Source organism: Triticum aestivum, chromosome 3D, assembly GCF_018294505.1.
Source record: "Triticum aestivum cultivar Chinese Spring chromosome 3D, IWGSC CS RefSeq v2.1, whole genome shotgun sequence".
Taxonomy (NCBI): Eukaryota; Viridiplantae; Streptophyta; class Magnoliopsida; order Poales; family Poaceae; genus Triticum; species Triticum aestivum.
In genome coordinates, this window is record NC_057802.1 from 180,837,739 (window position 1) to 180,862,774 (window position 25,036).

Sequence of the window (25,036 nt, forward strand, 5' to 3'; positions counted from 1 at the left end):
GGAGGGGAAAGAAGATCCGCCCAATTCATACCGATTCTTCTGCGCTTATTTTATCTACGGCCTTTGTCCCCCTTTCTCTGATTTCTTTGAGGCAATTATGACAATTTACGGATTCCACCTTCTCAACTTCAGGCCGAATGCAATGGCGACCATGGCCATTTTTGCTCATTTGTGCGAGAATTTCATCGGAGTCGCCCCCAATGTAGATCTGTTTAGGCATTACTTTATCCTGCGGGTGGAGAGCAAAGTTCACCACTCCGGGAACATCAGTTGGATGCCACGGATGGCGAGGAAGATTTGGGATTATATCCCTGGTAAGCAGCGTGAGAGGTGGGATGAGTGGAGAGGAGACTGGTGTTGGATCCAGGATGAGGAAGCCCAGAGTTCTACGAAGCACGGACAGTGTGTATCGAGTGCAGAAAGGAATGGAGCACATTTGGCTTCACCAACGATAGGCTTCGCCTGGCAATAAACAGGATCACCCGCCTGAAGACTGCAGAGCTAACCGTAGAGCATGTCGGGGCAGATTTTCTCCTCCGTCATATCTCTCCACTGCAGAAGAGGGATAGACCCGCCTGGTTGTATGGCGATGCTGGGGACAGGATGAGATTGCTCCCAGGTTTGGCCAAGAACTTGTCTGTTTATGGCCACGCCTGGCTATGCGTCCAGCTGTTTGGCCGCTTCGAGCTCTTCAAGCTCCCGGCAACCGTCATCCATCTGAATGTCAATTCTGCCCGAGATCAGATCCTGAAGTGGATGTCGGATTGCACCACTCATGGAGTGGCAGGTGATTGGCGGCTGCCTACTCTTGACGAAGAACTAGAGTGGTCCAGTGCCCTGGTGGAGAAGGTCGCCAGGATTGAGGCTGGTATGTACAAACGCACCTCCTCCGTGGAGGTAGCGTATATCAGGAGGAGGATTGAGGAGGACAAGGCTGCCTCACTAGTACAAAAAGGGGCTTTTGTCCCGGTAGGTAAGGGCCTTTAGTCCCGGTTTTTGAACCCGGACTTAAGGGTCGTTACTAATGCCTTCCCCCCTTTAGTCCCGGTTCTTACACGAACCGGGACTAAAGGCCGCGGCCACGTGAACCGGGACAAAAGCCCCTTTTTGTTCTTACACCAACAGGGACTAAAGGAAATTTTATGATTTTTTTTGAATTTTTTTTTGATTTTCAAATTTCTGAATTATTTTAACCACTAATCTCTAATCACCACCCCTCATCACTACTCAATTTATCCTCTAATCTCTAATCACCCCTCATCATTCCAAATCATCTAACTTCCCGGACGGTCACCCATCCTCTCACTACTCCAGCCTGAGCACGCTTAACTTCCGGGTTCTGTTCTCCCTCGTTTCCAAGTCTGCACTTGTTGTTTTCCTGACAATAGTAAGATGTCAATCCTATTAACCCTCAGGAATTTAGCTTGAGCATGAAGTGACACATTTCACTATTTGAGTTTGAAACTATTGTTTTAAAAAACAATAATTATTTAGTAACACTAATATTTCTTGAATAATTAGTTTGACCATTGTTTGACCACAATTTGACCAGATTTGACCAAAATTCAAAAAAACTGAAATAATTATTTAGTAACACTAATATTCTAGAATAATTAGTTTGACCATTGTTTGACCACAGTTTGACCAGATTTGACCACATTTTTTCAAAAAAAAATGAAACTAATTTTTTTCTGTTACTAGTGGCGCACCTAGCAAATGGTGCGCCACTAGTAAGTTTGAAATTTTTTCGATTTCTTTCCACTCTAGATCTTAAAAGCCCCGTATCTTTTTTTCTGTTAGGTTTTTGAGGATTTTGAAAATGTTTAACGGGGTTCCCCCAGTTAAATTCGGATGTAACTTTTCGAGTAGATGATTTTTCATATAAAAAACTTTTTAATCCGAGTTCGTATGCAAAAGTTATGCCCATTTTACAAATTCCAGAGAGATTTTGCAAATAAAGTCAAAATTCATATTTGTAAATTTTCCCAACAACTAGACCACATATCACATGGGAAACTTATTTTATTTTATTTTTTTGACATTTCCATCATTTTCTTTTGTTTTTTCTCAAACTGAAAAGGCGGTCCACCAGGGGGGGTAGAGTTTGAAAATGGGACCTTTAGTACCGGTTCGTGCCATGAACCGGTACTAATGCCTCAAAGCCCATTAGTACCGGTTGGTGGCACCAACCGGGACTAAAGGTCTAACCTTTGCCACCGGGACTAAAGGTCTAACCTTTAGTCCCGGTTGGTGCCACCAACCAGTACTAACGGGCATCGCACCCTTTAGTCCCGGTTCGTGGCACCAACCGGGACTAAAGGGCCCAGGTGAACCGGGACTAATGCCTTAGCCGCACGAACCGGGACCAATGCTCACATTAGTCCCGGTTCGTGACTGAACCGGGACTAATGTGAGCATTCCCTGTGACCAAAGCCCTGTTTTCTACTAGTGCCTGCATCACAGAGATGGCAAGGGCCGCGAAGGCCGCGAAGGGAAAAGGGAAAGTTGAGGATGAGAGTTCCTCTCATGGTGGTGGCAAGGCGCAGACCACAGAAGAGGCTGCCGGGGAAGATCTTGCCGGGGATGACCCTGCCGGGAACGGGACTTCCGGGCTTGATGCTCTAGCCACCGCGGTAGCAGAGCTTCAAGAGGATGAGGAAGTTGGTGAGGTAGCGGAGCCCGAGGCGGATTGTCTTGCGGCTGGACCTCAAGCCCCCTAGCCGATCTTGGATCAGCGTCCCCGCAGGCGTGCTGCTAACCGAGGAGCGGTGGCTCCAAATCCGGCGCCTGCCGCGAAGAGGGTGAAGAAGACCACCACCAAAATCACCAAGACCGACGTGGCGTGTCGCCAGTCCCCTCGCCTTGCCGGGATCAAAGCTTCCCCCACCAAGCGACCGGTGAATGTGGAAGTCGACTCCAGCTCCCGTTTTGGCTCGAGCTCTTCACATAGCTCGTCCCCGTTGGAGCCCCCGGTGCCTCGGCTGGAATCAGAGCTGCCGGAGAGCTCTGCACCTCCATCCCAGAAGAGAGGCAAGGCACCCTCGCCTCCCATGGAGTTCAATTTGAACTCCATGCTTATAGAAGAGGAGTAAGGAAGATTTCCTTTTTTGTAAATAACTCCAGTATACTTGATTATCTTTGCATACTGACCTCTTGTTTTGCTGTTGCTGACAGGGAGGTGGAGCAGGATATGGAAACCCTCATCCACCAGCCAAAGAGGCTCCGGCGCGCCGGGTCGCCGAAGACTGTGGAGAGCCTGGGCTTGGCGGGGAGCAATACAGAGAATCCCGCACCAAGCCCCCAGCCTAACCCCCGGCCTGAAGGTGGAGGGCTGGTCCCCTCTGCCGGGGACGACAGAGGCGAGCCCCCCATCCCCCATCCGGAGGAGGTGGCGAGATGATGCAGGATGAGTCTTCCTTGGAAGGGAAGGCTCTTCCCACTGCTCCAGTCGAAGAACCCCTGGCGAGGCCCTCTGTGGACGAGACCACTCAGAGTGCTGTCGCGACTGCCACGGCAGGAGGTGGAGTTCACGGCCTGGCAACTGATGCTGCCGGGGAAACTGAGTCCCCTGTCTGGCAGGCTTCTCCAGGTACTCAACTTCTGCTTTTCTTTCTTCTTCCTTATACATATCGTTTCTCCCTGTATCTTGGCAGTCTAAAACTTGTGTATTTTTGTCATTCGCTTGTCCTCTCTTCTATAGTCCCCCAGGCCGAAGAGCCAGAACTGCTGGAAGAGGTGGCCAACATAGGGAGAGATGCTACGGACAAGGCTGCTAAGATTGCCACTGCGGAGGAACAGGACCTCACTACCAAGCGTGTCCAGGATTCCTTGGCGGTGATGGAGCATTCTTCAGAGAGCTCCCCAGAGGTGGAAGTGGTGGTCGAGGGGAAGATTCCTATCCAAACTATGGATCCCCTTTCCTCCTTCGGGCCCATGATGGGGACCTCGCCATCACCCTCAAGTCAACTGGTGTTGGTGCTGGTGCAACCTGGGACTGGAGCCCCTGTCCCGTCAATGGTGACGGGCGCGGAGCTCGACGAAGAGCACCAGCGCATTCTGCCCCCGCTGCATCAAGGGGTTGGAGAGGCGGACGATTCAGTTGCCGTCACAATGGACTTGTATTTCCTGGAGTACATGGCGATGGGTGTTAAGGAAATGCATGCTTGGCATGACCAGAAGTAGCGGGCGCTCAAAGAGCGGCGCGAGTCCGCCGGCAGGGTGGATCAAAAGCTTAAGGACAAGTGTTTGGAGCTGCGCGAGTGGCACAACAAGCAATTCAAGGTGCTCATGGGGTAACAAGAGGCGCGCCTGATGACGAGGGAAGATGTCATGGCCCGTGAAGCACGTCTGATGGATCGCAGGGCGCGCCTGGATGCCACAGAGCAAGAGATCTCCCTCTGGGAGGAGAAGCTGGGAGCTACCCTCCGCGCCAAAGATGATGATCTGGAGGCCCTCATACAGCAACGCACCAAGGAGTAGGAAGACAAGCAAAAAACTGCCTTGGATGCCCTGGCAACTGATTCTACTGCCCAATTGAAGAAACTCACTGATGACCTTGCTGCCGCATCCGCTGCCAAGACTGACCTCGACCAGCAGCTGACTATGCTGACTGAAGAGCTTCCCGGGAACACCAAGGAGGTGGAGGCCCACAAGGAGGAAGTGCGAAAAATGGAGGCTCTCCTGACTGCTGTGCAGTCGCAGCTTTCCTCCAGGACCCAAAGCCTTGAAACCGCCAACGGCACGATCACGGATCGAAGGCCAGGATCGACACCTTGGAAAGCGCGGCAGAATCTAATGAAGCCCGCCAACTGCGGCTGTCCAGAGATTTGGACAATGCCCAGTGTCTCCGGAAGGATGCAGAAGACCAGCTCGCGAATCACTCTGAGAAGGTCAACCTCTGGATTAGGAGCCTGATTGATATCGCCATGCATCTTGCTGCCCAGACCGTAGTGATGGGCATGGATGGACCAGCTTTTTCAGTTGACAGGCATGAGGTCCCCAGCGTCAAGCTGGGAGTTTTCTTCAACAAGCTGATCGATAAGATGAAGGTGCATGAAGAGGCAAGGGCCAAGCGCTTCGCGACCGAGTCCCGGAAGCTCGCCCATGACGCCCTCCTCATGGTCTTAGCAACATCGCCTGCCGCCACCTGGATCTCGACCTTTACGACGAGTTCAGGAACCCGCCGGCGGGCGCCGACGGCTCTGCTGCCAAGGAAAGCTGCCCCTCGGGCCGCCAAGGTCCTCCGCGTCCCTATGGCTTCACACAGTCGTCAGACTAAGTGATTGGCTATTGTTGTTCTCGTGCTGTCCTGTAACAAGACATGATGGATGCTTTGTGTTTAGGTACCGTATTGTTTTTATGCTTGCGTTGAACTGATGTCGTTTTGCTTAATCTTAAATGCGCATTTATCCCTTTAAGCTTATATGCTTGTGTTCGTACGATTGGTCCTTATGTGTGCTCTGGTTGCTTGCCGGTATCATATTGCCGCAATTGTCATAAGGGTCCAGCCCTTAACACTCATCTTGGCGTGAATGCGTCCCGGCAAGTTTTTCCTTGGTAATACTCGATGCAGCCGCTCATTCTGCAGACAAAAAACTAGCTGAGGTACCATCGCACGAAGGATTTCATAGTGCGAACACTCACTAAAGCCAAGGGATAAACGGATGAATAATCTAGGATGCATCAAAATGAAGTGATTGCGTGGACTTAGCTTTTGTTCTTGTTCCTTCCCATCTCTTCTGGCTACGTGCATTTGATGTGCTCGCGATGTCCAGAAAGACGGAAGCCAAGCGAATAACTCTCTGGTTCCCGGCAGGGACCAATACACGTCAAGCATGTCTGGCGGGCGGTGGGATATGGTGCCGGGCTCTTCCGGTCCCTTTTCCTCTCCCCCACTCCTTTCGAGCAACCCGACAACAACTGTCGCATGGATCACGCTAGTACGGACGGCCTTGCCAGAGTGCACTTGCCGGGGCATCGACCAACGGATTCATACCAGCATTTTACTCAGGATTTTCCCAAGCAGGGTAAATGCTGAGCTGAGTATCTCGCTGTACTCATCGACATTGAAGATGCCAGGGCTAGAGTAGCTCGATTGCTGAGGGAGGAGAGAGATGGAACCTTGTTCCCGCGCGTCTTGCCCTTTCTCCATGACCGAAGCCTGAGCGACGGTCAGGCCGCCTAGGCCGCCTGGGAGGAGCATATCTCCGCCGGTACCAATCTTCACCGCAGCTGCGACCATGGTGGGAAGAGATGACGAACAAAGCAAGTGCGGGGATGGACCCCGTTCCCTCGCTCTGTCTTTACGTCTCCACGGGCGCCACTGAAGCAAAAAGCTTCAGCTGGGCTGCAATGGATACGACGCACTGCTCACGCCTTCAGGTTCTCGCAAGGCCACCCCCTACATGGCGCACCAAAGATGTCACGGGAAACCACAACCACCTATGGGACCAAGAGTCCCTTGCTGGTTTGGCGGGGGGATGGCACGTTGCAAAAAGAGCAGAGGGGCATCGAACAACACGACATAGATCACACAGATAGTCTTTACCCAGGTTCAGGCCACCGTGAGGCGTAAAACCCTACTTCTGCTTTGGTGGATTGATGGTGGAAACATGGAGGTGAGCACAACATGCTTGCCCGGCAGGGTTGCCTCGGGGCGAAACGGCTACGCGCGTATGAATATGTGAGGGGGTGGATTTGCTAACCCTTTCTACGGTTGCCTTGGGCCTCCTTTTATAGACAAAGGGGTCACCACAGTGGCAAAGCAGTCATTATGCACTGATTAGATAATAGCAAACAGTGCTATCATACCTAACTCTGCAGGCTGACGGAGCGGATTAAATGCGCCGCTCAATGTCATATCGTAGCATGCCCGGCAGGCCCTGCCGGGCTATTTTGCCAGCTTCGCATCTGCTCGCTCGACACGTCACAGGACGGGTGTCGCATGTAGGTATTTCCTGTAGAAAGTGGCTGCCATGTGGCGTATAGAAGCCACTCAGTCACTTTGGAGCTTGACACCGCACCGATCGACGATGTACGTCACGGTGAGGTGGTGTGGTGAGGTAGTGCTGCTTTCGCGAGTCTCGGCAGGCCCTACTGGGACGGCCTGGAGGCTTGCTTCTGGGGGTGACCCCATCCTTGCCAGGCTCTCCTGCCCGACAATGGAGGCTTTTCCCTTAGCGATATCTTGCTCTACTGGCTAGTCTTGGTCTTTTTGTGCTGCATGTTGGTCCTTCGAAGAGCTGATTCCTTGTGCTCCATTCTGACCTTGGTGCTATAATCTTGTTCTCGTGTCTGTGGGCTTCATCATCCGTGCACGAGTCAGGGGAAAATATACACCCCTATTTATTTCCTCCAACACCAGCACTGATCAACAAACCATTCATTTTTGCGAAATAAATGTAGGGCAACCCCCATTATCTTTAGAACCCTTCCTCTGACAACAAAGAACCTGGTGAATATCATCTCCAATGAAGTCCCTCGGTAGGAGTTCAAAGTAATTTATGAGAGATGCAGGTCAAGGCATTCGATGTGATTGTTATATTGTTGTCAATTCAACCACACCTAAAGAACTAAATATCTACAGCAAAGTGTTTAGTAGCACAACAGTATGATTGTTTGATAGCAGTGGTAATAGTAGCAATAGTAACAGTGATAGTAACGGTAGTAGTTTTGTAGTGATTGTAACAACAGCAACAATAGTAGTAAGTTAGCAAAGATCAATATGAGAAAAGCGTGGGCACTGGATCAACAATGGATATTTTTGTTGGATGGCATTCATCACGTAACAGTCACAACCTAGAGCGATACAAAGTAGCTCCAATTCATCAATATAATGGAGGCATGTATTTCGCATATAGTCATACGTGCTTATAATAAGAACTTGCATGACATCTTTTGTCCTACCCTCCCGTGGCAGCGGAGTCCATAAGGAAACTAAGGGATATTAAGGGCTCCTTTTAATAGAGAACAGGAACAAAGCATTAACACATAGTGAATACATGAACTCCTCGAATTACAGTCATCCCCGGAGAGTATCCCAACTATTGTCACTTTGGGGTCTATGGATCAGAACAATAACAAGTGGATACAACTAGTAGATAGGCTCAAGAACTCAAATATATTCATGAAAACATAGAGGTTTCAGATATGAAATAATGGCACTTGGGGCCTAGTGACAAGCATTAAGCATAGCAAAGTCATAGCAACATCAATCTCATAAAATAGTGGATACCAGGGATCAAGCCCTTATAAATTTACTCGATTACATGACAAATCTCATCCAAGTCCATCACCGTCCAGCAAGCCTAATGAAGGAATTACTCACTCCCGGCGGTGCGCATCATGAAGTTGTTCATGAAGAAGGTTTGGTGATGATGATGGCGATGAATCCCCTCTCCGGAGCCCCGAACAGACTCCGGAACAGCCCTCCTGATGAAGAACAGGAGGTGGCGGCGGCTCCTTATCATAAAACGCGATGAAACTTCTTCTCCTATTTTTTTCTCAGGGAAACATATTTTATAGGCTTGGAGTTAGGTTAGACTGCCGCTTCTGGGACGCACAAGGCATCAGGGCGCGCCCTAGGGGGTAGGCAGGCTCTGTTGCCTTGTGAGCAACTGGCGTCCCCTCCGGTAGATCTTCGTTCCAGTATGTTTTGTTTATTCAATAAAAATTCTCCACAAAGTTCCATCCGATTCCGAGAACTTTTATTAATAACACCATGGTAGTTCTGCTGAAAATAGCGTCAGTCCGGGTTAGTTTCATTCAAATCATGCAAATTAGAGTCCCAAACAAGAGCAAAAGTGTTTGGAAAAGTATACATGATGGAGATGCATCAACCAACTACTGCAGGACTGCATGTTGGAAAGTCGGTTGCTGCTGTGGTGGCTGAATTTCCCGCTACAGCTGGTACTCCTGTGGAGTCGATTGCGGCTGCTGCTGGAGATGGTTTGTGTTTAGGGGTACGACAGCTTGAGCCGGTTGGGGCATGCCGGTCGCCGCATCAGGCGCACCCATGCCGGCTCCTGGTACAGTATGGAGAGAAGGGTCTTGTGGCGTCTGGAAAAGCATTGGTGGCTCTAACCTGGCTGGAAACCAGCTTTGGTACCTTCTTTGTTGTACCATGGCCAACTCTGCCTAGTGAAAACCAAGATGAATTACGTTGTTCTCCAAACGTTGGGCCTCCTAACGGACGTTGTTCCGGACTGTAGTGAGACATGTGTTTTCTACGTTAAAACCCCCTTGAACTTTGGCTAGGTGTTCACGACACTTCTCGATCTCTGCCTTTCGGGCATCCGAGTTCTCCGAAGTAACTGGGTTTGCAGGGAGAGTGCCGCTGATGTTGCTGCCAGCGCCTATGCACCTGAAATCTCTGTGCCGGCTCCTACAACCATGGATGTCACAACTTCCATGACGTCAGTTAACTGACCCGGCATGACAAGAACTGGGTTTTGGCTTGAGGATGCATTTGGCGGGGTTGTGACCAGGTTTCCTTGAGCGTCGTAGCTAGGCTGGGTTTGTGTTCCCTGCCATGTAGACAGCTGCATAACGACGCGATGCGTAAGATGCTGGGTACTCTTCCTCATCCGAGTACCCACCCAACTTCTCGTCGAAAAGCTCGAGGATAGACCTAGTCTCGCCGTGGTCGTTCTCACCGACCAACAACTCGCCATCCGAATAGGCAAGCGTAGCACCTCTTGACACAAAGTCGGCAGCTGATACGTCTACATCGTATCTACTTTTCCAAACTATTTTGCCCTTGTTTTGGACTCTAATTTGCATGATTTGAATGGAACTAACCCGGACTGACGCTATTTTCAGTAGAATTGCCATGGTGTTATTTTTGTGCAGAAATAAAATTTCTCGGATTAACTTGAAAATTTACGTAGAATATTTTTGGAATATATAAAAAACCAGAGGGGGCCACCCAGATGCCACAAGCCTTGGGGGCGCCCACCCCCCTGGGGCATGGCCTGCAGGCTTGTGGGCCCCCTGGAGCCCCTCAGACCTCAACTCCAACTCCATATAACCCTATTCGGGGAGAAAAAAATCAGCGAGAAGGATTCATCGCGTTTTACGATACGAAGCTGCCGCCACCTCCTATTCTTCAACGGGAGGGCAGATCTGGAGTCCGTTCGGGGCTCCGGAGAGGGGGATTCGTCGCCATCATCATCACCAAGCTTCCTCCATCACCAATTTCATGATGCTCACTGCCGTGCGTGAGTAATTCCTTCGTAGGCTTGCTGGACGGTGATGGGTTGGATGAGATTTATCATGTAATCGAGATAGTTTTGTTAGGGTTTGATCCCTAGTATCCACTATGTTCTGAGCTTGATGTTGCTACGACTTTGCTATGCATAATGCTTGTCACTAGGGCCCAAGTGCCATGATTTCAGATCTGAACCTATTATGTTTTCATGAATATATTTGTGTTCTTGATCCTATCTTGCAAGTTGTAGACACCTATTAGGTGTTATGATCTGCATACCCCAAGGTGACAATAATTGGGATTCTTTTTGGTGATTACCGTAGTTTGAGGAGTTCATGTATTCACTAAGTGTTAATGCTTTGGTCCGGTTCTCTATTAAAAGGAGGCATTAATATCCTTTAGTTTCCATTAGGACCCCGCTGCCATGGGAGGGTAGGACAAAAGATGTCATGCAAGTTCTTTTCCATAAGCACGTATGAGTATATTCAGAATATATGCCTACATTATATTGATGAATTGGAGCTAGTTCTGTGTCACCCTAGGTTATAACTGTTGCATGATTAATGCCATCCGACATAATTATCCATCACTGATGCGTTGCCTATGAGCTTTTCACATATTGACTTTGCTAAGTTACTGCATAGTGTTACAAAACTGCTAGTGTTACTTTTGCCACCGTTACCATTACTTCCATACTACTTAGCTACTAAAAACTATGCTGCAGATATTAAGTCTTTCAGGTGTTGTTGAATTGACAATTCAGCTGCCAATACTTGAGAATATTCTTTGGCTCCCCTTGTGTTGAATCAATAAATTTGGGTTGAATACTCTACCCTCGAAAATTGTTGTGATCCCCTATACTTGTGGGTTATCAAGACCTTTTCCAGTGCCGTTGCCGGGGAGCATAGCACTGAGTCACTTGGGATTTATATCTGTTGATCACTATGAGGAATTTGAAAGATAACAACACCAAGATTTTTTTCCTCTACTACGAGGGGAGGTAAGGAACTGCCATCTAGCTCTGCACTTGATTCACCTTCTGTTTTGAGTAAGCTTGGGACACCACCACCTGTTATTCATTCTGATATGTCACAAGTAATTGATGATGCTACTTCTGCTATGCATGATGCTTATAATGATACTACTGCTTTGCTTGATAATATTGTGCCAGTGGGTGAATTTCTCGATGAACAACTTGCTAGAGTTAATGCTGAAACTGATGATATTTCTGAAACTGATGAAATTATTGAAACTGAACACTTTGAAACACCTGCTAGACCTAGCTCTCCTAGATATGAATTGCCTGATATACCTGAGGGTTATGTTATGGATGGGGACGTAGCTAGGGACTTTATTGCTTGTAAGGATAGAGATGATCTTAAGAAATTACTATGCAAGTGGAAAGAAAAATCTTTGAATGCTAGAATGCAATATGATCCTAAGTTTGCTACTTCACCTATCTTTGTTACTGATAAGGATTATGAATTCTCTGTCGATCCTGAGTTAATTACTTTGGTTGAATCTGATCCTTTCCATGGTTATGAATCTAAAACTGTTGTGGCACATCTTACTAAATTGAATGATATAGCTGCCCTATTTGCTCATGAGGAAAAAATTCGTTACTACTATATTCTTAAGTAGTTTCCTTTCTCATTAAAGGGTGATGCTAAGATATGGTTTAATTCTCTTGCTCCTAGTTGTGTGCGTAGTCCCCGGGATATGATATATTACTTCTCAGAAAAATATTTTTCTGCACATAAGAAACAAGCTGCTTTAAAGGAAGTATTTAACTTTGTGCAATTTGAAAAAGAGAGTCTCCCACAAGCTTGGGGGGGATTCTCTAATTACTTAATGCTTTGCCTGATCATCCTCTCAAGAAAAATGAAATACTTGATATCTTTTATAATGGACTAACCGATGCTTCTAGGGACCACCTAGATAGTTGTGCTGGTTGTGTTTTCAGGGAACGGACTATTGAACAAGCTGAAGTGCTATTGAATAATATATTGAGTAATGATAATGATTGGACTCTTCCTGAACCACCTCCTAAGCCAACTACGAAGAAAAGAGGTATTCTATTCCTCAGTCCTGAAGGTATGCAAGAGGCAAAGAAATCTATGAAAGAAAATGGTATTAAAGCTGAAGATGTTAAGAATTTACCACCTATCGAAGAAATACATGGTCTAGATAACCCGACACAGGTAGTAAAGGTAAATTCTCTCTACAGATTTGATGAAGGTGATATCCCTTATAATAAGTCTGCTAGTCAATGCTTGGATGAATTTGATAACTTTATTGTTAAACAAGAAAATTTCAATGCATATGTTAGTAGACAATTGAAACGCAATGCTTATATGCTTGACTGCTTGGGTGACTGTATATGTAGAACTGTTAATGATCTCAAACTTATTAGTAAACATGCTTCCATGGTAAAAACTCAAGTAGAACAAGTTCTCAAGGCAGAAAATGATTTGCTAAATGAGATGAATAATAAGGTGAATGATAATGTTGTTAGAGTTATGACTAGAGGTGGTAAAATGACTGAGGAACCTTTGTATCCTGAGGGCCATCCTAAGAGAGTTGAGCAATATTCTCATAGGATTAATACTGACGCACCTAGTCCTTCTAGTAATAAAAAGAAAAAGAAAACTGATAGGACTCTGCATGCTTCTAGTGAACTTGTTGTAGACACACCTGAGAATCCAATCTGGTGATGAACGTGAACCTAGTGATAATGTTAATGATGATGTTCATGTTGATGCTCAACCTAGTAATGATAATGTTGTCGAGGTAGAACCTGTTGTTGATCTTGATAAACCGCAACCTAAGAATAAAAGATATGATAAGAGAGACTTCATTGCTAGGAAGCATGGTAAAGAAAGAGAACTATGGGTTCAGAAACCCATGACCTTTCCTCCTAATCCATCCAAGAAAAAGGATAATGAGGATTTTGAGCGCTTTGTTGAAATGCTTAGACCTGTCTTTTTGCGTATGCGTTTGACTGATATTCTGAAAATGTCTCCTTATGCTAAGTATATGAAAGATATTGTTACAAATAAAAGAAAGATACCGGAAGCTGAAATTTCCACCATGCTTGCTAATTACAGATTTAAAGGTGGGATACCAAAGAAACTAGGAGATCCAGGAATACCAACTGTACCATGCTCCATTAAAACAAACTATGTTAAAACTGCTTTATGTGATCTTGGAGCCGGTGTTAGTGTTATGCCTTTCTCTTTATATCGTAGACTTGATTTGAATAAGTTGACACCTACTGAAATCTCTTTGCAAATGGATGATAAATCAACTGCTACACCCATCGGTATTTGTGAGGATGTGCATGTCGTAGTTGCAAATGTTACTATTTTAACGAAATATGTTATTCTTGATATACCCGAGGACGACAGTATGCTGATCATCCTTGATAGACCCTTTTTGAATACTGCAGGGGCTGTTATTGATTGCCACAAGGGCAATGCCACTTTTCATGTTAATGGTGATGAGCATACAGTACACTTTCTGAAGAAACAACCTCAAGTTAATAGCATCAATTCTATTGGAAAAATTTCTACTATTGCTATTGGAGGTTTTGAATTCCCTATTCCTACTGTCAAAAAGAAATATGATATTCTTATCATTGGGCACATGCATATCCCCGTTGAGGTAACCTAGTGTTGTTCGAAAATTCTCCGGTTTCATGTCATTCGGAAGAAGTTTGTTAATAAGACTTGATCAACCTTGTTAATGGATTCCTTTTGATGAGCATGAGATGAATGAATTTAGAAAGCACAACTTTCTGCACCCCCTTTTTACTTTCTGTTATTTAGAATAAATAAAGCAAAAATACTATTATCCCTCTATTTTCTGAATTATCCGTGAAATAAAAAATGTCCCAAAAATAAAAGTTCTCCAAATGCCCTGAAAATTTAGTATGATTTTTTATAGAATATTTAAGAATTTTTGGCACTGAAAACACACCACGGGGCAACACGAGTGGGCCACAAGCCCACAGGGCGCGCCCACCATCCCTGGGCGTGCCTGGGTAGCTTGTGGGTCCCACGTGGGTCCCCTCACTTATTCCAGCACCCATCCACTTCGTCTTCCTCCAGAAAAAATCATCCCGTTGCTCAAACCCGTGTTCTAGCTCATTTTACTGCCATTTCCGATCTCCTTGCTCAAAGCTCCATTCGCAAAACTGTGTTGGGGGACTGTTCTTCGGTATGTAACTCCTCCAATGGTCCAATTAGTTTTTGTTCTAGTGCTTTATATATTGCAAATTTTTGCTGCTATGGTGACCTTGTTCTTGAGCTTGCATGTCAAATTTATATGGTCCAAAGTAGTTTTGATGCATGATATAGCCTCTAGACACTTGTGGGAGTAGTTGTTATCAATCTTCTATTTTGAGTCACTAAAAATTTCAGAAAATTTTCAGAGGAAGAAAAATGTTTAGGAAGATATACGAAGGGGGTTCCTCAATGAAGAAGGCCCCAAGGCTTGCAATACGTGAGCCAAACCTTGAACCAGCTAGGGAAGCTCTAGTGCAGCCTTATGAATGGCCGCCAGACCAGTTCATGGTTCATGCCGGTTTTAAGGAGGAATTTGATGCATACGTACAAAATGCTGGCCTTGAAGACTTCGTGTCAGATAAGTGTCGGCAGCACTACCACCTCACTGATTCATTTGTGCGAAGATTTAAGTTTACATCCCAGCGCAATACTCATACTGTTCTATTTGATCTTTATGATAAATCTTATACCATGGACCTAGAAGATTTTAGTGTTGCATGCAAAATTCCACAATGGGGCATTTATAGTGAGCCTCGTAAAATTGATTGTTCTGAGTTCCTTGCTAGCATCACGAGGGGAGAAACTAGAAATGTAACACAAGCTACTATTGGGAGCCTTCACTTTCCTGCTATACATTATTTTTCTCTCTTTATAGGTAGATGCATTAATGGTAAACATGATCATAGCCACCTTTGTGCATCAGACCTTAGTGTCCTCAAGTTGTGCGGTAATGGGTGATAAACGATTTAATTTGGGGGCCATTGTTGCAAGGCGGTTACATAATAATGCTAAAGATGGAGATTTCTTTAGTGGGATTTATGCTACCTGGTTAGCTAATTATCTTGGGGTACCCAAAAGGGAAAACGACATTGAGTTTCCACCTGCTTTCCTTGATTATAATGCTATTGTACGCTATTAGTTTCTTGAGAGGAACGAACAAGCCCTCTTGTACCGACTAATCTTTGACAGGGAGTGCGTCTTCTTTATTACGCTTCCCGCTCCTGCCTTCTTTAACTTCCAGGTAAAATGGAGATACATTATAACTAGAGAGGAGGCATACGAGTATGAGAGAGAGGGGGAGGCCGCTCGCCTCCACGCTGCAGCCCTTCAGGCAATGGTAGCAGCATCTCAGTACAACCCCAACTACGATTTTGGATACTATCCAGGCCAGCGGTGGCCCTATACCAACTTAGGCCAAAAGCCTAAGCTTAGGGGAGTATCTATTTCTCACCGACATTACATTCACGTTCACACACTCATTTCAGTTGTCGGTGTTCTTACTTTTTCATTGTATTATCCATGTTAGTTTATTTCTTTTTCTCGCTTTCTTCTTGTGTGTTTGAAAAACTTTGAGAAAATAAAAAAAGATTAGTTCTCGCTTCTTTTCAGTTTTTCTTTCTAGTTTACTTTAGTTGTAGTATTAAAAGAAAACCTAAAAAGATTTCTCGTTCTTTTTTTGCTTGTTGGGAGCTTTCCCGTGTAAATAGTTTTTCTCGTTCTTGTTTTACTTTGTTCAGAAAAACAAAAACTCCAAAAAATATTTCAGCGTGTTTCTTTGATATTCTTTTCCTTTTCTTTGGGCCATAAAGAGAAGACCACGATGAAAATGTTGAGTGGCTCTCATATGCATTATTGTTGATCTAACACAGAGCCCATATTACCTTGTCTTCTCCTTTGAATAAATGTTTGCATATTCCAGCTTAGTCCAATGCACGTGCACTCTTATTATTATTCACACCGTTCGATCATGCAAGTGAAAGATAATAATGACAATATATGATGAAATGATTGAGATGGAGAAAAGCTGGTACGAACTCGACCTAGTTTGTTTTTGTAAATATGATTAGCTCGTCGTTCTTCGTTCATCCTATTATGAATGAAACATGTTTGCAATGACAATTAGAAATTATAGTTAGTCATGCCATGGTTAATTAGCTAGGAGTTTAAAATGTTTTGTCTTGAGTGCCAACATGCAAATTAAAATGGTTATGATGTAGTATGATAGGATGGTATCCTCCTTTCAAAGATTTAAGTGGCTTGACTTGGCACATATTCACGCATGTACTTGAATCAAAATCAACATAGCCTCCACGATATTCATGTTCATGGTGATTTATATCCTACTCATGCTTGCATTCAATGTTCACTGGTACAGTGAGGTGCTATACAAACGGTTTTTAACCCCTTTCCGCGACGGCGTTCGGAACCGTCACCTAGTGAATGACTGCGATAGGGGGGGGGTCCTTCCCACACAACCCAGAAACCGTCGGGGATATGCCCTCTTGGCACACACACGCTCGGCAAAATGAGGCCGTGTGCGACCGGCGAGCGACCAAATACGGTTATACATATAGTAGTGCTAAAAAATACAATTATATAGGCAAAATCGTTTCCGGTCGTAACTACATCCCACACAGTCAGTCCCCGCTAAACGTTTCCGTTCGTATATACATCCCACACAGTCACTCCAAGGAAAACGTTTGCGCAAGGTGGCGTAACGCAAACAGTTTTCAAGAGAATGTCGTGTGTGATTGTTCATTGATCCAACACGGTTTATTCCTAGAAATTGTGTGCATTGCCTGAGGTCATCGCCCCTGGTGTTTTCTCAACAACCATTTGCAATAGGAAAACCCAATTAGCAGGCTAATTGCCCTATTATTAATAATACATTTATTAATCTAATTGACATTCATATTAAGCACATAATATAGTTCATTTCCATACTAAGGAAGCAGGATTTCATAATTGAAATACATCCGAGTACAACATGATATAGCTTTAGCACTCAGCTACCCCATTACACAACTGCACCAGCACCAAGTTTCACATGCAACATCTAGAACCTTTCGAAATTAGCATCATAGACTGTACATAGACAGAAGCATCTCATCTGGAAAATTGCTGAAGCGGAAGGCGAATATTGAGCCTCATTCATGTTGAAGGTCTTTGCAACTTTAGGCCAGTGCCTGTGGATGATTGACCGTCCATCCTTCATCCTCTTCAGGAACACTTCAATATTGAACCGTGGGTGTTGTATGAAAACTTTCCTCGCCTCCTGACCATAGAGATGGTTTGAGAGGTAATCATCAGTGAACTGCTTTGGAAAGGCCTGAAAACAAGGATGTGCATAAATATCTTCTCTATATTGGAAATGGGGCAAAGGAATAAAAAAGGCAGGTATAATAGTTAGTATCGTCTTGTAGTGAACTAATGTCTTCTTCATTGTGCAGACAAAGATGTTGTTGTTTCTTGCCACTAATTTCTTTATCCTAACAATCTTTCTGAGTTTCTTGACTTGATTGATATTCATGGACAACTCATTTCCCCATATGCAAAAAGGGTCGAACAGTGGGTCAAAACCTCTGGCAGCAGGACCTACATGTGCAAGACCAAATTGTTAAAAACCTAAATATTAGAATGGTTCCTGCAAATGCACAATAATGTGCTATTAGACAACGGACCATGCACGTGCTAACCTCGATTGTAAACCTCAGTGCTTCCCATTGTTTCCCTGCAACACATATAAGGTAGTTAGTCAGCAGGTTATGTAAGGGTTTGCATGCTATCAGTAAAATATGTTGATGAAAATAAGCACATTGCAGATTCATCAGATTAATTCAAGCCACATGGAAAACCCATTTATCCAAACCAAGCATGATTAAGAACTAGGAAATATAGCACTTGTATATGTTTCTCATGTATTAAGTGCAGCCAAATTCGATTTATTCCTCACATGGTATACAATAACAGAATGCAGCCACAACAATTGAACATCGCATTGCAGAATTGAACCAAGTAGTTAACTAAACACCACAACAAATGAACCAAACGTTAACTGAGCACCACATTGCACAATATAACATACTCCTAATAGAAGATCAGACAGTTAACCAAACCAAGCATGCTTAACAACTTGGAAATATAGCAATTGTATATGTTTCTCATGTATTTAGTACAGCTAAATTCAATTTATTTCTCGCATGGTATACAATAATAGAATGCACCCATAACAATTGAACATCACATTGCATAATTGAACCAAACAGTTAACTAAACACCACAACAAATGAACCAAATATTAACTGAGCACCACATTGCACAATATAACATACTCCTAATAGAGGATTAGACAGTTAACCAAACCAAGCATGCTTGACAAATTGGAAAATTGCACCCTGAAGAATTGAACATCACATTTGCAGAATTGAACCAAACAGTTAACTGAACACCACATTGCACGACATATAGAACATATACACTAGAGCAGAAGACTGCATGGTAAAATTAGATAACACAATTCACTAGAATTTGTTAAGGAAAGGCAGTAGCTAGCAAACTGAATATGGGTCCTTATAGTGAGCTAATAAGACAAGCTACTCCTCATTGTCGGAGATATCGATGATGATTGGCTCCTTGGACATGGAAGAGGGCGAGGCCTCCGTATCGTGGGTGCCCTCGTCGTAGTGGTGAGTTGCCTGAGCCGCTCCGGGCACCAACCTGGTAGCTCTCAAGATGGGGTACGACATGCATGCTGAGAAAACACCTCATAGTCTTCTTCAAAGGCATCGACGGTGGCCTCGAGAAAACGCCATGAACTATCGTTCAAAGTAGCCAACCGCGTCGCGGCGTCGGCGCGCGAGGCGTCAACGGTGGCCTCGACGACGAGCTGCTCCTCCAAGATCTGGAGGTCGGCAGGAATCGCAGCCATCGCGACCTCATCCATGCGTGCGACCGCGATTTGCTTCTCCGCTGCCAAATGCTCCTTGAGATCCTGGCTATACTGCGTGCACCATGGCTTAGGGCGGCGCTTATTTGGTGGAGGGGTCGGTGATTTGGGTGGAAGGTGTCGCACCGGCGGTCGGGGCATGTGGGATGTAGAAGGAGAAGGAGGATGGGGGTCGGGTGTGGATTACCTGTCTGGATAGGTGAGGGAGTCCTGGACTAAGGGGTCCTCGGGCATCCAGCCTGTTAGCCATGGGCCGGACTGATGGGCTGTGAAGATACGAAGACCGAAGACTGCACCCGTGTGCAGATGGGACTCTCCTTGGCATGGAAGGCAAGCTTGGCTACAAAATATGTAGATTCCTTTCTTTGTAACCGACCTTGTGTAACCCTAGATCCCCCCAATGTCTATATAAACCGGAGGACTTAGTCCGGAGAGGATATATACATTACCATAGTCATACAGGCTAGGCCTCTAGGGTTTTAGGCATTACGATCTCGTGGTAGATCAACTCTTGTAATACTCATATTCATCAAGATCAATCAGGCAGGAAGTTGGGCATTACCTCCATAGAGAGGGCCCGAACCTGGGTAAACATCACGTCCCCTGTCTCCTGTTACCATCGACCTTAGACGCACAGTTCGGGACCCCAACCCGAGATCCGCCAGTTTTGACACCGACATTGGTGCTTTCATTGAGAGTTCCACTGTGATGTCGATGACAGGATCGATGGCTCACCTTGTTCTCAGGGACAATATCACCGCCGGACGTGCACTGGCCCCAGGCCAAACCCTCCGGCTGGGCGGTTTTACCACGACCGCTCGTTCGGTCGTGGAGCCGACGATGACCTCCCGAGTCATCAAAAATCCCCTTCGTATCAACTCTGAACACTCCAAGCAGATAGATCCAGCGGATCTTTCATCTTTAAACGAGCTCCTAGATCGCATCACCGCTCTGGGGGCCGCTACAGACTATGATCGAATTGGGCTTAAACCCGATCAGAGAGAAATCAAATCTCCACCGATCAATCAGCACATAGCGGTAGTCGAGGAGCGAGCCGACAACTCTTCCTTCGTACTAAGGACGGACTATGTCCGGATCTCCGGTTCCGAAGAGCCGGACACCCATCTGCGAGGAGATGCATCCTGCCCTCCGAACATAGAATCGGATGATGGGCCTAAGAAACCAGTGGACATCCCAGAGCCCGATCTGTTAAGTTGGGAAGACCTTAAGACTCCGGATCCAAAACTGGGTCAGGGTTCAGATTTAAATCCACCCACCCAACCAAATATAAGCGCTCTCATGAGCGTACAACAACAGTCTCAGGAAACGGTCCACCACTTCTGGGCCAGATTCCTTCTTGTCAAAGACAAGATTAAAGATTGTCGTGTCGAGGAAGCGATCTCGGTGTTTCGCAACAATTGCATGGACGAAGGAATCCTCAACGCCATCAACCACCATCGCATACTACACTTCGCTGACTTGGTAACTATCGTACAGAAGTACATTGAGGGAGTCCTGGACTTAGGGGTCCTCGGGCGTCCGGCCTGTTATCAATGGGCCGGACTGATGGGCTGTGAAGACATGAAGACGAAGACTGTACCCGTGTCCGGATTGGACTCTACTTGGAGTGGAAGGCAAGCTTGGCAACCAACTGTGTAGATTCCCTTTGGTGTAACCGACTCCATGTAACCCTAGATCTCTCCGGTGTCTATATAAACCGGAGAGAGTAGTCCGGATAGAGGGACACATTACCATAGTCATACAGGCTAGACCTCTAGGGTTAGCCATTATGATCTCGTGGTAGATCAACTCTTGTAACACTCATATTCATCAAGATCAATCAAGCAGGAAGTAGGGTATTACCTCCATAGAGAGGGCCCGAACCCGGGTAAACATTGTGTCCCCCGTCTCCTGTTACCATTGACCCTAGACGCACAGTTCGGGACCCCCTACCCGAGATCCGCCGGTTTTGACACCGACATTGGTGCTTTCATTGAGAGTTCCACTGTGTCGTCGCCAAGAGGGTTGATGGCTCGCCTTGTTGTCAACGATAATATCATCTCTGGAGGAGCCTTGGCCCCAGGCCAAACCCACCGGCTGGGCGGCTTCGTCATGACCGCCAGTTCGGCCCTTAAGCCAATGATGACCTCTCAAGTCATCAAAAATCGCCTCCGCGTTGATCCCGAATACTCCGCTCGGATCGATCCGACGGAGTTGTCGTCGTTGAACGAACTCCCGGATCGCATGGCCGCCTTGGGGGTCGCCACAGACTACGATCGGGTTGGTCTGAAACCCGACCAGAGAAAAATTAAGACTCCACTGATCACCCACTAGATAGCGGTAGTCGAGGAGCGGGACAACTCTTTCTCTATATTGAAGACGAACTATGTTCGGATCTCCAATCTCGAAGGGCTGGATATTCTCCGGCAAAAAGGAATACCTTGTCCTCCGAACATAGAGTCGGACGACGAGCCTAAAAAATCAGTCGATATACCGGGGCCCGAATTGTCAGGTCCGGTAGATCTTCAAACTCCGGACCCAAAATTGGGCCAGGGTTCGGATTTAATTCCACCCACCCGCCCGGACATAGACGCTCTCATGAGCATCCAACAGCAGTCTCAGGAAACGGTCCACCACTTCTGGGCCAGATTCCTCCTTGTCAAACATAAGGTAAAGGATTGCCGCGACGAAGACGCGATAGCAGCATTTTGCAACAACTGCGCAGACGAAGGTATCCTCAACGCCATCAATCGCCGCCGCATACTAAAGTTTGCTGACTTAGCAACTATTGTGCAAAAGTACAGCATGATGGAAGGCGCTTGGAAAACTCAGGCAGCTTGCTGGGAACCGTCGGTCCCAACTCAACTCCTCATAAAAGCGAAGAGGACGCACCCCCGTGGGACGCCCAGCCCAACAATCAAAAAACATAAACCCATTACGCTGCATGGCACCGTTTTGGAGGGATGGCTCAATGGCCCATGCAAAATACACACAACGCCAGACACCATGGCAACCCACAGCCTTAGAGCATGTTGGATACTTCGACAGGTAGCCAAGAGCGGCGAGGATATCCTTATCAAGGACACCCCAGAACAGCACCCTCCAGAAAACGACGACACAAGAGTATTGACGGTCTTCGAGACATTCGCTTCAAATAATAAGCGTAAAAGCGCACTACGCGATCTCGCCGAAGTCTGCCAGGTCGCGCAATTGACCCCTGTTACGGCACAGCCATAACCTTTAACGCCAGCGACGAACCTAAATACAGAACAGTCCGAGCGCCAGCCGCATTAGTCCTCAGTCCCATCGTGGACGGTTTCCGACTTACAAAAGTCCTCATGGACGGTGGCAGCGGACTAAACCTCATTTATGAGGACACACTCCACAAGATGGGAATAGATAGGAGCCGCATCGAGAGAAGCAGCACAACCTTTCGAGGTATCATTCCCAGTCGGGAAGCACGATGTGCGGGAAAAATTACACTTGATGTGGTATTCGGCACGCCGGAGAACTATTGGTCCGAAGAAATAACTTTCCAGGTGGCCCCTTTCAATAGTGGATACCATGCCCTGTTAGGGCGAGAGGCCTTCATGCGCTTTCAAGGCACACCTCATTATGGGTATATGAAGCTAAAAATGCCCGGGCCTAATGGAATAATCACCGTCCTCAGCGATCCGGATATAGCACTCCGCGCCGAGAACAAAACCGCATCCTTGGCCCTCGAGGCATTATCTCAGGCCCTTGCGGCGGAAGAACTAACCGCTCTACGCTCCACTATGGATAGGGACGATGTGATCCTGGACAAATGACCCAAATCTACTTCCTTCAAGCCAGCAGAAGAAACAGTCAAATTTCAGGTCCATCCAACAAACCCGAAGAAGACAACATCTATCGGAGTGCAACTCAACCCCACAGTCGACGCCGCACTACGAGACTTCCTGCGCGAAAACTGGGAAATATTCGCCTGGCACCCCTCAGATATGCCAGGAATCCCGCGCGAGTTGGCCGAACACAGCCTCAACATACTAAAGGGATACAAACCGGTCAAACAAACACTGCGGCGCTTTTTCGAACCCAAACAACAAGCTATGGGGGAAGAGCTGGCCAAACTCATCGAGGCCGGATTCATCAGAGATATCAAACATCCGGACTGGCTGGCAAACTTGGTAATGGTACCAAAGAAGGATAAATCCTGGCGCATGTGCGTCGATTTCAAAGACCTTAACAAGGCTTGCCCTAAGGATCTCTTCCCCCTCCCTCGCATTGATCAAATCATCGACGCTACCGCAGGAAATGACTCGCTGTGTTTCCTTTATGCATATTCCGGATACCATCAAATCAAAATGAAGGAGTCCGATCAAGCCGCAACTGCATTCATCACACCATACGGGCCGTTTTGCTTCAACACCATGCCTTTCGGACTCAAGAACGCCGACGCCACCTACTAGCGCATGATCCAAACATGCCTCGAGAAAAAATCGGCAAGACAGTGGAGGCCTACGTGGATGACATCGTCTTCAAAACTAGACACGTCAAAACACTAATAGACAATTTGCGTCTCACATTTGAAAACCTCCGCACATACGACATCAAGCTTAACCCGGAAAAGTGCGTCTTCGGCGTCCCCGCCGGAAAACTACTGGGCTTCATCATTTCCAACAGAGGGATTGAAGAAAATCCAGCCAAAATCCAAGCTCTGTCACAATAGGCTCGCCAACCGAACTTAAACAGGTCCAAAAACTCGCTGGGTGTGTGGCAGCTTTAAGCCGCTTTATCTCTAGGTTGGGGGAAAAGGCGCTGCCCCTTTATCGGCTTCTACGGCACACCGATAACTTCGAGTGGACAGACGCGGCGACGGCCGGACTGGAAGAAATAAAAGCCCTTCTGGCAAGCAACCCAATCCTGGCCGCGCCAAACGTCGGCGAACCAATGCTCCTATATATATCGGCAAAACACCAGGTGGTGAGCGCCGTACTCGTTGTCGAGTGAGAACAGGATGGACACAAATTTCCTCTCCAAAAGCCGGTATACTACGTATCGACCGTCCTCACACCATGCAAATCCCGGTACCCTCACTATCAAAAGATAGCATATGCAGTCTTCATGGCATCTCGAAAGTTATGACACTACTTTCAGGAGTGTTCGATCACGGTGGCTTCTGAAGTGCCCCTCAATGATATAATAAACAACCGTTTTGCCACGGGCTAGATTGCCAAATGGGCCATTGAGCTCCTTCCATTCGACATCACGTAGAAACCACGTCGAGCCATCAAATCCCATGGACTGGCTAACTTCATCGCCGAATGGACAGAGGCCAAACTCCCTAAAGAGTACGACGCGTATTCCAACTGGGTTATGCATTTTCATGGCAGCAAAATGTTGGCAGGGCTAGGAGCAGGCATCGTATTAACGTCCCCCATGGGAGATATCGTCCAGTACGTACTCCAAATATTATACACAGACTCCAACAACACAGCCGAATACGAGGCCTTGCTACATGGCCTTCGGATGGCCGTATCGATGGGCATACAACGCCTGGAGGTGCGCGGGGACTCAAACCTCGCAATATCCCAAATTAATGGAGACTTTGATTCCAAAGATCCAAAGATGGCAGCTTATCACAACACCATCTTAAAGATGTCGGCTTGGTTCGAGGGGCCCGAATTTCATCACGTTGCCCGCGAAAGTAATCAGGCGGCAGATGTCCTTGCTCGCATCGTTGCTAAGCGCGACCCCGTCCCACCTAACATCTTCCTCGAAAGGCTCTTTAAGCCATCTGTGGTGTGGCAAGGGGGAGACAGCAACGACAGTCCCGTT